Source organism: Sceloporus undulatus, chromosome 4 (assembly GCF_019175285.1).
Source record: "Sceloporus undulatus isolate JIND9_A2432 ecotype Alabama chromosome 4, SceUnd_v1.1, whole genome shotgun sequence".
In the NCBI taxonomy this organism is placed as follows: domain Eukaryota; kingdom Metazoa; phylum Chordata; class Lepidosauria; order Squamata; family Phrynosomatidae; genus Sceloporus; species Sceloporus undulatus.
The window spans coordinates 27,414,846-27,427,180 of NC_056525.1; the positions used below are offsets into that span (position 1 = coordinate 27,414,846).

The 12,335-nt window shown below is 41.1% G+C and overlaps 1 long non-coding RNA gene across 1 annotated transcript; it reads left to right on the forward strand.

Annotated features, from left to right (window-relative positions):
- The first annotated feature begins 32 nt into the window (after nucleotides 1-32).
- LOC121927957 lies at nucleotides 33-6,669 on the forward strand. The gene is made up of 3 exons (XR_006103405.1): nucleotides 33-1,015; nucleotides 6,037-6,158; nucleotides 6,357-6,669. It is a non-coding gene; the product is annotated as an uncharacterized LOC121927957 (long non-coding RNA).
- The last annotated feature ends 5,666 nt before the right edge of the window (nucleotides 6,670-12,335 follow it).

The window sequence follows — 12,335 nt, forward strand, 5'->3', positions numbered from 1 at the left end:
GCGGGGAATTCCAGGTTCAAGTCCCCAGTGACCCATGAAAGTCCCTGGAACAGTCAGTCCTTCTGTCTGTCTGCCTGGCTTGCCTTGCAGGGTTGTTGCAATCATAAGGCTGCAAAGAGAAAGCGAAGTGCCAATGTGACAACTAAACAATGACAACAAGCAAACAAGACGACAGTGTTCCTTCTTCTCTATAGTAAACTGGTTGCTTTTCATCTCTAGCTCATGCAAGTCAGTTACTGCCTTTTGGGTGCTATAGTCCTCCTTTTCCAGGACATGCCCTGGTGGCACAAGGCTGTGAGTTCAGTCCCAGCCAGGGGCTCTGGGTCGACTCAGCCAGGCATCCTTCCATAGGTCGCTAATATGAAAACCCAGCTTTGTTGGGGGCAATTATCTTACAGTTGTAAACTGCTCATGGACTGCTCATAGCAATTCTTGCTATTGTACTTGCTATACATCATTTAAATCTCCTGTCCTGTCCTCCATTTCAACATGATAAAGAAGGATAAGGTTACATTTATATTAGTCTTACTGGCTTTTTTTTTTTAAATTTTGTAATGTCCTTCATCTTTGTTGACTGTCCCACATTTTAGGTTTTATTTTGGCACGCCTTCCTTTTTTTTTGACACGCTCCACTTTCTCAAAGGAGGACAAGGCACATGTTTTGCAGTGCCTTGTCCTCCTTTGCAGTTCGGACGTCTGGTCACCCTGGTCTGGGGTCATCCATTTTTGAGCCAGGCTCCATTGTGGAGCAGATCATCTTGGGTTCTCATTTTAAAAATAAAGTAGAATTCATAAGACTGATATCTGCCCATCTCTCTTTCACGTTTCTTGCAGTGTTTGTTGGCAGCATGTGTTGTTGTTTCATGATTAAGACTGCAGCTTATATTAGAGTGCAGAGAAGCAAGTCACAAGTACGTGATGAAGCTATACATAGAGTGAAGAATGGGAACGGTTGCTTCTTCTCACTGTGTCTTAATACTGGAACCTGGGGTCATCCACTTCAGATAATTAGCAGGTGAGCCAAGCAAAACAGCGTGTATAATTAACTTTGTGGAATTCAGTGCCATAGTATTATGATGATGATGGTTGCTAGCTTGCATGACTTTAAAAAGGAGTTAGGTTATTGTCATTTTATATGGAGGATTGTCTTTGTTCACCTGCCTCCATTCCAAGATATTGCTATTTAATTTGAATAAACATTTCTTTAAAGATACTGTAATTGTAATAGAGACTTTCTTTGCAGGTTTCTAGAGATTTTGGGGATATTGGAGCACCTATAATATCCAATATTTTCATGTAGAACCAAGCATAGATGATTAAACAGTCTTTTAAAACTCAGGCAAGCAGTTTTACTAGAAATATTTAAACATTACTTTTTTGCCCAACAGGACTCTCAAAAGTGATAACATTATTCAGTCACAACAAAATAAAAAAGACAGAAACAAACCATTCCTTAACATCCTTCTCTGACTCTTCTGTTCATTTTTAAACATTTGAGCAGCAGCTGTAAACTGTAACTTTGGTAACTGAAGATCTATAATTTGAATTTCTTTCAGGGAATTTAAAGAATGCATAACAGTTTCTGGATGTTACTGTTTATTATTAATTTCTAAATTCATAATTAAAATAAAGGATATTAATACCATATAGTCTGGTAGTTATATGTTTATAGGCAAGTATAGAAGAGTTTGAGTGTTGGACTATGACTCTTGAGATCAAGATTTGAATTCCCACTTGGTGACTTTGGGCAAGTCACACACTCTCAGCCTCAGAGAAAGACAATGGCCATTCCCTTCTGAACAAATCATGCCCCCCAAATAAACATCCCATGATGATGATGATGATGATGATGATGATAGGATTTATTTATATACCGCCCAATCACTGGGAATCTGAGCGGTTTACAACAGAGGGGATAATAGACGGTTCCCTGCCCTCAGGCTTACAATCTAAAAGACACGACACAAAAGGAGAAGGGAAAGGTGAGGGGGGAGGGAATCAGGTCCAGCATTCTTCTCTCCCTCTGAGGCCGGGACCAAGGCAGATGGACCGGAGAGAGGGCTCTTCTTCTTTAGGCTAGCCCTGGTGGAACTGGGCTAGCCTATTCTCTCCCTCAGAGGCCGGAAGATGACAGTTAGGGAGGGAGGAGCCTCTATCTTCAGGCTAACCCCTGATGACGCTGGGCCAGCCTATTCTCTCCCTCACAGGCCGATGGCTTGACATTTTGTTGTTTCGTGCCTTCAGGTCGTTTCTGACTTACGGTGACCCTAACGTGAGCCTATCATGGGGTTTTCTTGGCAAGTGTCTTCAGAGGGGGATTACCATTGCCAGCTTCTGAGGCGGAGAGAGTGTCACTTGCCCAGGATCACCCAGTGGGGTTCTTGGCCAAGAGGGAATTGAACCCTGTTCTCCGGAGTCATAGTCCAATGCTCAAACCACTACACCACTCTGGCTCTCTGAGGTCATCATAAATCAGAAGTGACTTGAAGACAGACAACAATAAATTCCCATGAAAGATCTCCAGCCAGATGTAATCTTCTTGGAACGATTATTGAATAGGTGGGATTATAAAAAATGGCAAATATCCATGCAATTACTGTATATGTTCATGTATAACTTGAGTTTAGTCAGAAAATTGGCCCCAAAACCCAGAATTGACTTATCTATGGGTCAATTTATGTACTGTACTTTAATTCTCATTACAGCACGCCCACTCCATATGCAGGTGTGCCATACGCGGCTTCCACTTTACGCGGAATCCGCGCTGCAAAACATGGAATGGCGCACACGCCCATGGCACGTGCACACTGCGCCACTGCAACCACAACCCCCATTCTGTTTACGTGGTACTTGCCTTACGCGGAGGGGGAGGCGGAACGGATCGCCGCGTAAGGCAAGGCTGCACTGTATAAAAAGGGAACCATCCTCTGGTGAAAGGGAAGAATATAATCTGTCTTCTCTACTCTCTCAGCCATCCAGCCTTTAGTGTGAATACAATTATGCCTGCGGGAATTTTGTATGTTTTTTGACATTGTTTTCCTTTCCTTCATCCTTTAGATCCTTGTTATATGCCCCTAAGTTTTACCCTCAATTTATCCACAGGTCATATCATAATCCATAATTTTGGCCCCAAAGCCAAAACCTGGCCTTGACTTATACATGAGGTTGACTTATAGTGCTGGCCAATTGCCCTCATTCTGCCACAGAATCTGCCCATCAGATCTATACGGACACCATTTCCTTTGAGCTAAACTCTTGATTAGTTCAGGTCTCAAATACATCACTGTATAACCATAAAAAGTGGAGCAACCTCTTTCTGGAATGACACAGAAAACTGAAAAGGCCACAAGTAGAACTACTGCACATTATTTATACAAATAGCAACTCTATCCAGTTATGTGTAGGGTTTTTTTCTAACTCTGATCTTGCTCTTGCATTGCAGTACTTGCCTTTAAACTTAGGTAAACCTATTTTGAATATATATGTAATCACACCAGTCCGTACAGGTATGCCTGAGGTACCAACCATACATTAAGTAAAAAAGTTTATAACTCATCCCTGAAACCATAAAAAAAAACCAAATAGCTACTGTGACAAGGAGAAGCAGTGGAATTTAGAACAAGGAAGCATCATGCCACGCTTCTGTTGCTTTAAACTGACAGAATGAAAATAGCTTTTCATTTTGGGGGCGAAATTACATTGGGCTTTAGTGATATGTGCCTGTCTGTAATGTATTTGGAAGGTTACATGCAAAGGACTGGAGACTGTCATGGCTAGTCCAGAGTGATGTTATTTTCTCTGCACATAATGCAAATTATTTCAACTGTCTATACAGCAGGGGTGTGAATAGGTATGTGTGTGTGACACCAGTGCTCCTTGAAAATCTGCCTTTTGGCAGAAACAGGCTGTGGGGCTTGCCTGTGTCCCTTCAAAAGGTTTAAGAAATGGGGTGAATGGGGTGACATTCAATGGGAGGAGAAAGGAGAGTCCTCAATTATTATTTTTTAATATTTTTAATTTAAATTCAATTTTTTTTATTATTTTAAAATTTTCTTTGAAAACATCACATCTTATCAAAATTGTGGTTGGTCCAATAAAGGTATCACTGTTTGGTGGAATTTTTTTGTTCCAAGAACACCCAGTTTCCATGGCTGAGTAATGATTTGTAGTCTCCCAGAGGTCTGGGTTCAAAGCACACTGGCTCAATACTAGTGAATTCTGGGTAGTTTTGTGAAACATTTAGTCTTCTCTGTCTAGGGTTGCCATAATTCAGGACCTCCAAACCAGGACAAATGTAGGACAACATTTTCAAATGTAGGGCACTTTTTTTTTTAAAATGGAGGACACGTGAAAAAATTTGATGATTTTTTTAAAAATGTTAATATAAATGCATGTTTCTTAGGCATGATCAAAATGGAGGACATTTGGGCATTATTCCTAGACAGATGACAGAAATGTACTTCCCTTTCTGGCCAACCCCCCCCCCCCCCATTCCAAACAGCACATTTGGGCATTGAACATGGCTTTATTTTAACATTGCCTCTTGCATATTTCAGAGGCATATTGCACAACCAAACTCTTTGGGTTTCGCACTTAGCATGGTTTAACATGGCTATGCATATTTAACATGTCAAGGTGGTTTAACAAGAAGTGGATTTGCCCTCGGTTTCAGATGTCTTGCACCAACTATACTTCTCAGAAGGGACTTTGTTTTTTCTTCACTGCGCATGAATTTGTAAAAATCAGAGCAACTTGCATTGGCCATGCCTCAGAATCTGGCTGATATCAATATCACCACCATCATCATCATCATTGTTAAAGCAGACCTTTTAGCATTAAAAGCACCGAAAATACACAGAAATGCACTTTGGAAAGTCACACTCTCTCACCTTCAGAAACAGTGAGCGCATGCCTCAGAAACTGACTGATATCATCATCATCACTATCATTGTTAAAACAAAGCAGCCCTGTACAAATGGAAGGGAAATCCTCCTCCTCCTCCCCCTCCTCCTCTTCACGCCATGTGCTTTCCCCACCATGTGGGCCCAGAGTCCTCCTCTGCTCCGCCTCCTCCTAGATGCTGGCCAATGGCAGAGTGGGGCTGGAAACAGCCCCCCCCATTCTGCCATTGGCCAGGCAGTGTCAAGGGCCTGGGCTGCCTCTATAGCCCCGCGCACAGGCATGCAAGCGGGGGCAAGTGTGCGCTGCCGCCGGACAGGGCCAAGGCAAATGCCCGGCGCGGTCTTGCAGAAGCGTGCGGAGGCAGAGGAGGAGGAAGTGGGTGACTGCCTGCCTGCTGCCGGTGCGCACGGATGGGGAGCGCACCAAGGCGGAGGCAGAGGAGGAGGAGGTGCCTGCCTGGGCGCACTCCCTGTCAGCACGCACCGGCAGCAGGCAGGCAGTCATCCACCTTCTCCTCTGCCTCCGCGCACTTCTGTGTGACTGCACCGGGCGTTTGCCTTGGCCCCAGCCGGCGGCAGCGCGCACTCGCCCCTGCTTGCGCGCCTGTGCGTGGGGCTATAGAGGCAGCTCGGGCAGAGGAGGTGGAGGTGGCTGCCTGCCTGCCTGCCTCCGGAGTGCGCGCGTGGAGGGGGAGCGCGCCAAGGCGAAGGCAGAGGAGGAGGCGTGAATCGGCAGTAACCTGACCGGGACTGGGACGGTACCATGAAAAACGTGACTGCCCCACCTGCAGGCGGGTTATGGCATCCCTATCTCTGTCAGATAGCTCTAGTGCCACAATAAACTACATTTTTAAACTGAATTATTTCTGCAGTGTGTTTTGGACCCTAGTCTAACATTCAAACTACTATACCACAATGGCTCATTCTGAACTACAGTAACTTTTTTTAAAAAAAAAAGAGTTCCTAAATGTCAGGAAACCTAATGTGCAGCTCAGTATGTGGACAATTTTATTTCTTTAGATTATATCTTTAGATTAAATTTTTCCTCTTGGTTTCATCGTATTGAGCAAATACTGAGTTTATAGTTCCTTTTTTCTTATCAGATTGTTGTCAAAATTTCCTTCTATTAAACCAGAGACTCCCAAACTTTGATCTTCCACATGTTATGGACTTCAGCTCCCAGAAGCCCCCACCAGTTTGGCTAACAGTCAAGACTTCTGGAAGTTGACATTACTTTGGGAACATGTACTAAACAGGGTTAGTATTTTATTGTTGTATTGATTGTAAATTGTACTAAGTGTCTTTTAAGGTTGTAATCCTGCCTTGATCCGTGGGAGAGGCAGGAGGTATAAATAAACTATATTATTATTATTATTATTATTATTATTATTATTATTATTATTATGTACTAAACAGTGGGCCTGCTCATTAATGTCTCCAACTTTCCTTCTCCAGATACTTAATTATAACAGTTGGACCATTTCTCAAGCTTTTGCCAATGGTCACATCACTGTAGGATTTTTTAAAACATTTCAATAGCACAACAGTACCACAAAAGTTCATATCCTCTGATGTTCTTCACACTTTGCAAAACAACTTTCTGGTAATCTTTAACATTCTTGCACTCCTTCCACAAATAAAGTGACCTGTGCTATTTTCCAACAATGAGTTCAATCATGCAGATTTCAGTGGGCCTAAGTATGCTTAAACATTTGATTATTGTGTTGTTGATTCTTTAATATACAAGTGTTGTTTTTATTAAAAGCTTAAAGAGTCATTTTGTTCATCAAATTAACCTATCTGTGTGTGTATTTCTGTGTGCGTTCTTATACTTGCCTTTCCTTCTATTGCTTCCTTACACTCAGCCTTTGAGTATCATGGTTGCATGGCTACATAAAGTCCAATGCCACATTTTGAAATAGCACCTTACTCAGCATTGTGAAACTGAATCAGAAAGAGAAAAAGAGTACCTCAACATACAGAATGTCTTGTTTATTGTACCATTCTTTTCATCCTGGTCAAATCATAGAAAGGAAAGGAAATCAAAATGTGTTCTGGCTTCAACTAGAACACAAAGTGAGTGCAGCAACCCTCTCCCGGTCTGGTAGCATTTCTCAGCTCAGACAGACTCTTCCCAGATCAAGTATACAGGGGTACAAAAGTAGGGATTTTTGCAGAAGAACTCATCTGCAAACCTTTCATTTGTGGTTGTCTGCTGTATGGCTAATAAGCATCTTGTAGTAAATGTTTGCTTGACTGTCTCCTTGAATACACTCTGGCATTTTCATTATTACTTAAGACTCCCTCCCTGCTCTGTGATGTGGCAGTAAATTTCTCTGCCTTTTGTCATAATTGCTGGATGTTCTAGAGTAGTCTAAAAACTTCTCATAGAACCATAGAGTTGAAAGAGACCTCAAGGGCCATCAAGTCCAACCCCCCTGCCATGCAGGAGCTCACAATCAAACACCCCTGACAGATCCAGCCTTGGTTTAAAAATCTCCAAAGGAGGAGAGATTCCACCACACTCCAAGGGAGTGTGTTCTACTGCTGTACAGCTCTTACCATTCAGAGGTTCTTCCTTATGTTGAGGTGGAATCTCTTTTCCTGTAGTTTGAATCCATTGCTCCATGTCCTAGTTTCCAGAGCAACAGAAAACAAGCTTGCTCCATCCTCAATATGGCATCCCTTCAAATATTTAAATAGGGCTATCATGTCACCTTTTAACCTTCTCTTCTCCAGGCTAAACATATCCAGCTCCCTTAGTCGCTCCTCAATAGGGCATGGTTTCCAGACCCTTCACCATTTTGATTGCCCTCCTCTACACACACTACATATTTTCCATACTCTCAATTAATCCTCTGTTACCTCACTTTTTAAGCTGCTTTTAAAATGCCTGAGTCTCTCTCTCTCTCTCCCTTCCACTTTCCCCCTTACTTCAGTAGCTGCAGACTGAGTTCAGTGTGCAAAAGCAGTTTTCATTCAATGGGGAGATAGTTTAGAGGGTGGAATCTTGCCCTTCCCAGTAGCTTTAGGAACAAGGAAAGTGCTGCAGCCTCTCCTAGCTTTTGTGTTCATCATTAATAACTTTTCCCATCTTGACCGCACTCTGATCTCAGACACATGGGTCCTGGAAAGGCTGAGAGTATGCCTTTATACTTCATGATGGAGATAGTTCTGAATGAACAGTGAAAACTGTAAATCTATAAGGTGCTGTGGCATTTATATAGTCAATCATCTAGTTGAAGAAATGGTATGTAGCTGGAAATCAACAATGATGCAACTTACACTGACAGATGGAATCCAGATACCTCTTCAAAGAAAGTTATTTGTACCCCTGTAGCAGCAGAGTAAAGGTCTAAATACTGTAAAGGTATCAGATCTCATCTGATCTGGGAAGCTAGACAGGGTCAGCCCTAGTTAGTACTTGGATGGGAGACAGCCAAGAAATACCAAGTGTTGTAGGCTATATTTCAAAAGGAGAAACTGATAAAACCACCTCTGAGTAGTCCTTGCTAAGAAAACTCTATGAAATTCATGGGGTTGCCATAAGCTGATAAGTGATTTGAAGTCAAACACACACAAAGTATTATTATTATTATTATTATTATTATTATTATTATTAACCTTTATTTATGAAGCGCTGTAAATTTACACAGTGCTGTACATGCAATCTTTTTAGTTAGACGGTTCCCTGCCCTCGGGCTTACAATCTAAAAAGACATGACACAGAAGGAGAAGGGAGTGGTGGAGGGAAAGGGTAAGAGGTAATGGATGGATGCTTGCTGTTTTCTTTGAAAAGGAAGGGAAAGGCTCAGATTTTATTAACTTCTTCCTAAAGGGGAAAATGATATAGAAGATGTTGTGTTTGAAGCAGAAATGGGAAATTTAAAATGGGTTGTCTTAGTACCACACCAGGAGGAAACAAAGTGAAATCCAAATTAAAATCTATGTATCTGTAAAACTGTCTGATATTATTGGCATTTCTTGCTTGAGTAACATCTATGGTTAGGTTAAGGAAATCTGTTGAGTTAGATTTTGCTCAAGCTCTCACTCCCACATTTAGGTTTCTGCTGTCCTCCTGTTTCTGCATTTCATATGATTCTTGTGTTGTTGTTGTGCATTTATCTATTAAAATGTATATAATGTTTTGTGCACAAACCATTATATACATTTTAATAGATAGATAAATGCACATAACACCAAATGTATGTATTGTTTCAAATAATCCCCCCATGTTTGGGTTTGTTTGTTTGTTTATACACATTTTTGTATGCCCTGTTTGACAAAACACTTTTTAATATTCTTCCTGTTTCTAACAGAAGGTGGGAAACAATATGCAGAACTCAAATCTGAGACTAGTGTTACGTGTGAGCATTGATCATTTAGGGATAAAAAGAATTGGAGCACTTTCCAACGATGCCAACTCCTGAACTATCCAATCTAAATTATCCAATCTAATTGGAAATATCCAATCTAAATTCTCTACAGGAAATGTTGGAGGTTTACCACTGGATCTATGGGGCAAAGGATCAGAGGGAAGCATTTCCCATTTCACACCTCTTGGCTGGGATTGGCACCCTTGAAGAACAATAGCCTCCCACTTTAAGTTTATGAACTTAATAGCAGATGGAAAAAATGATAAAGGCAGTAGGCACTCTGTAAGAAACCTTGAGAAAAGAGAAGGGTTAATTTGCTGTGGGTAAGGGTTCCATTTTTAAGTGGGTCAATCCCCATTTAGACCCAAGTAAGGTGAATTTAGCTTCACTTAAACACACAATAGAGACCTCCTAGCCTTCATCTGATCCACATACTGCTGACCTAGGAGATTACTACACAGCTTTCAAACCATAATTACACCAGAGAAAAAAGCAACTTTAGCGATACTTATCACATGATGACTCCTCCGATCTGTAGCTGCTCTGTCTCCAACCTGTCCCTTTTCACTGACAGGAAAACCCATCAGTGATTTTGCACAAGCCTCAAGGTGCAAACATCACTGCCAGTAGAGTTGTGCAATTGTCAGTCATGTGGTGTTAGTGTCCCCTCTTCCTTCCTATCCTCCTGCCAGTATTCCCAAGCAGGTGATTCCCTGGAATCCCCCCCACTCCCCTTTTTTTAAACTTAAACTCACAGTAACTCACAGTAGCAGAGGTCCAGGGGGGATAAAAATTAAAATTTAAAAATAATCTAAAGGCAATATGACAGAGATTAAGGGAGAGTCAGGAAGAGCATGCAATGGAGGCAGCAGTCCAAGTCATGGGACTGAGAAGAGATGAGGTGGTAGCTGTTCTCAAAGAGGAATGTTTCCTTCTCTTTTTTTTTTCTTACACTAATGTGACTGCTGTGAGAATGAGGTTTGTGCAATAAAGCTCTGAGAAACAAAACACAGAGGAAAATAGCAATAGATCTGAAAATACTATCCTGGAATATCTGTGGATAGGTCAGCAAATTAGTGGACAAAGTGTTCATTGAGTATCTACAACAGTTTTCTGTAATCTTCATGCAGGAATCCAAGGTGGAATAACACCCAAAAATAACACTCATGGCCAATAAAATCAAAATATAAAACAAATCAAAACGCAACTCTGGAAGCCTGACTATGCCAGATTCTGTTCCATTTAAGAACTTATTGCATGGATATTCAAATTAGCTTACCTCATTCTGGTTTAACCCTTAATTCAGGCAGCATCCTGATAGTATCACAAGGTTTTTGGCTCCAATTTTGCTCCCCAAATACATCCCAGGTCCATCCCCGCTTCCAGAACTGCTCCTTGAAGCTCTCTTCAGATCTGGAGTTTTCCGGCTTGAAAACATGGCCACCAGAGCCCCCCTGGGATGGGCCCAGGATGTATTTGGGCGGCAAAATTGGAGCCCAAAACCTTGTGATATTATCAGGATGCCACCCAAATTAAAGGTTAAACCAGCTTGAGGTAAACTGATTTAAATATCCATGAAATAAGCTCCACAACTGAAGAATCATAACTATTAAGACTTTGTGTTAGAGTGATCATCCAAAGGTTTCTCATTAAATTATTATATTGAAAAGGTACTACATGCCAAATTGTAAATATTGGGCTTTCTGCAATTTATATATTTATCAAGTTAGATAAATTGCTGGTTGAAAGATGAAATAAATCCATTATCATGGGGGGAGAAAGGAAAATTCTGAAAGTAAAAAGAAGTGGCTTTTGTCTACTTTCCATCTGGGTTAACACCACTTTAACAATGATGTGTGTGAAAATCAACCCACTTTTGCAATTATTATTTTATCGAATTATTTTGTATACTGGTCAATGACCGAATAAATCTTACTACTACAACCCGCTTTTGTGGGTTTTTTCCAGCTTTTAAATCCCATTTTTGCATGGGATTTCTCCTGTGTGATAAACTCCAGAGAGACACACATACCACAGTCCTTCCATGCCCTCACAATCTTCTTCTTACCAGCCTACCTTTGAACTTTTGCAGGCAGGTGGTCTCTCCCTTTCCCAGTTGTCCAACATAAAATTCAGAGGGCTGGGTTTCTCCACAAAGGTTAGTGCTAGTTTAGTGCCATAATAGCACTAGAGGGAAAAGGAACCTTTGTTGCTCCATCTACCACAAGAGCAGCAATCGCAAAGTCGGTGAGTAGATGGGCAAAAACATTCTTGGTCATAATGCTTACATTATGATTTGATATATGATATGATATGAAGTATGCATGGACCCTAGTATAGTAGTTTGGGTTTTGGATTAGGTTCAATTCTCCACTCAGCCATGGAAACCCACTGGGTGACCTTGGACTAGTCACATACTCTCATCCCCAGAAAACCTTGTGATAGGTTCACCTCAGGGTTGCTATATGTCATAAATGACTTAAAGTAATGCAACAAAGACACTGAGGTGGTTTTCTTTTAAGAGTCTTCATATTTAAAGATGTTTGAAAGATAATGGATGGGAGAAGTCATTTGCCCTCCCCCAAATGTGCCTAATCTCTGATTCTATACACCTTAGGCTTGGTAGGTACACATTTTGAACTTCTTTTGAAAGTATTGTGTGTGTAAACTTATATCTTCTAACATATCTCAACAAATTTTGCTTTTAAAGTAGCATAGAGGAGGAATAAATTAGACAGATGATCTTATAGGGCTACATATTTTCCTTTTGCTTGTATTAATTGCATTTTTTTACTTACACAGATTTGTAGTGTTTCATTTATTATTTTCATTTATTATTTTCTTAGTAGTCAAACTATTTCCTTAGTTGGCTAGTTGGTGTTATCTTAATACAAGTGCATTTTGTGGCGATTGGGGTGTTTGATAAAAAAAATACCTGCAAAAACACCAAATGAATAATCACCTGGCTGACAACAACTGACACACATGCTCCAACACACATACATCTTTAAAATAGTTCCAGGCAGAGGTGTCACTGGGGAGTGCAGGGGCTGTGGGC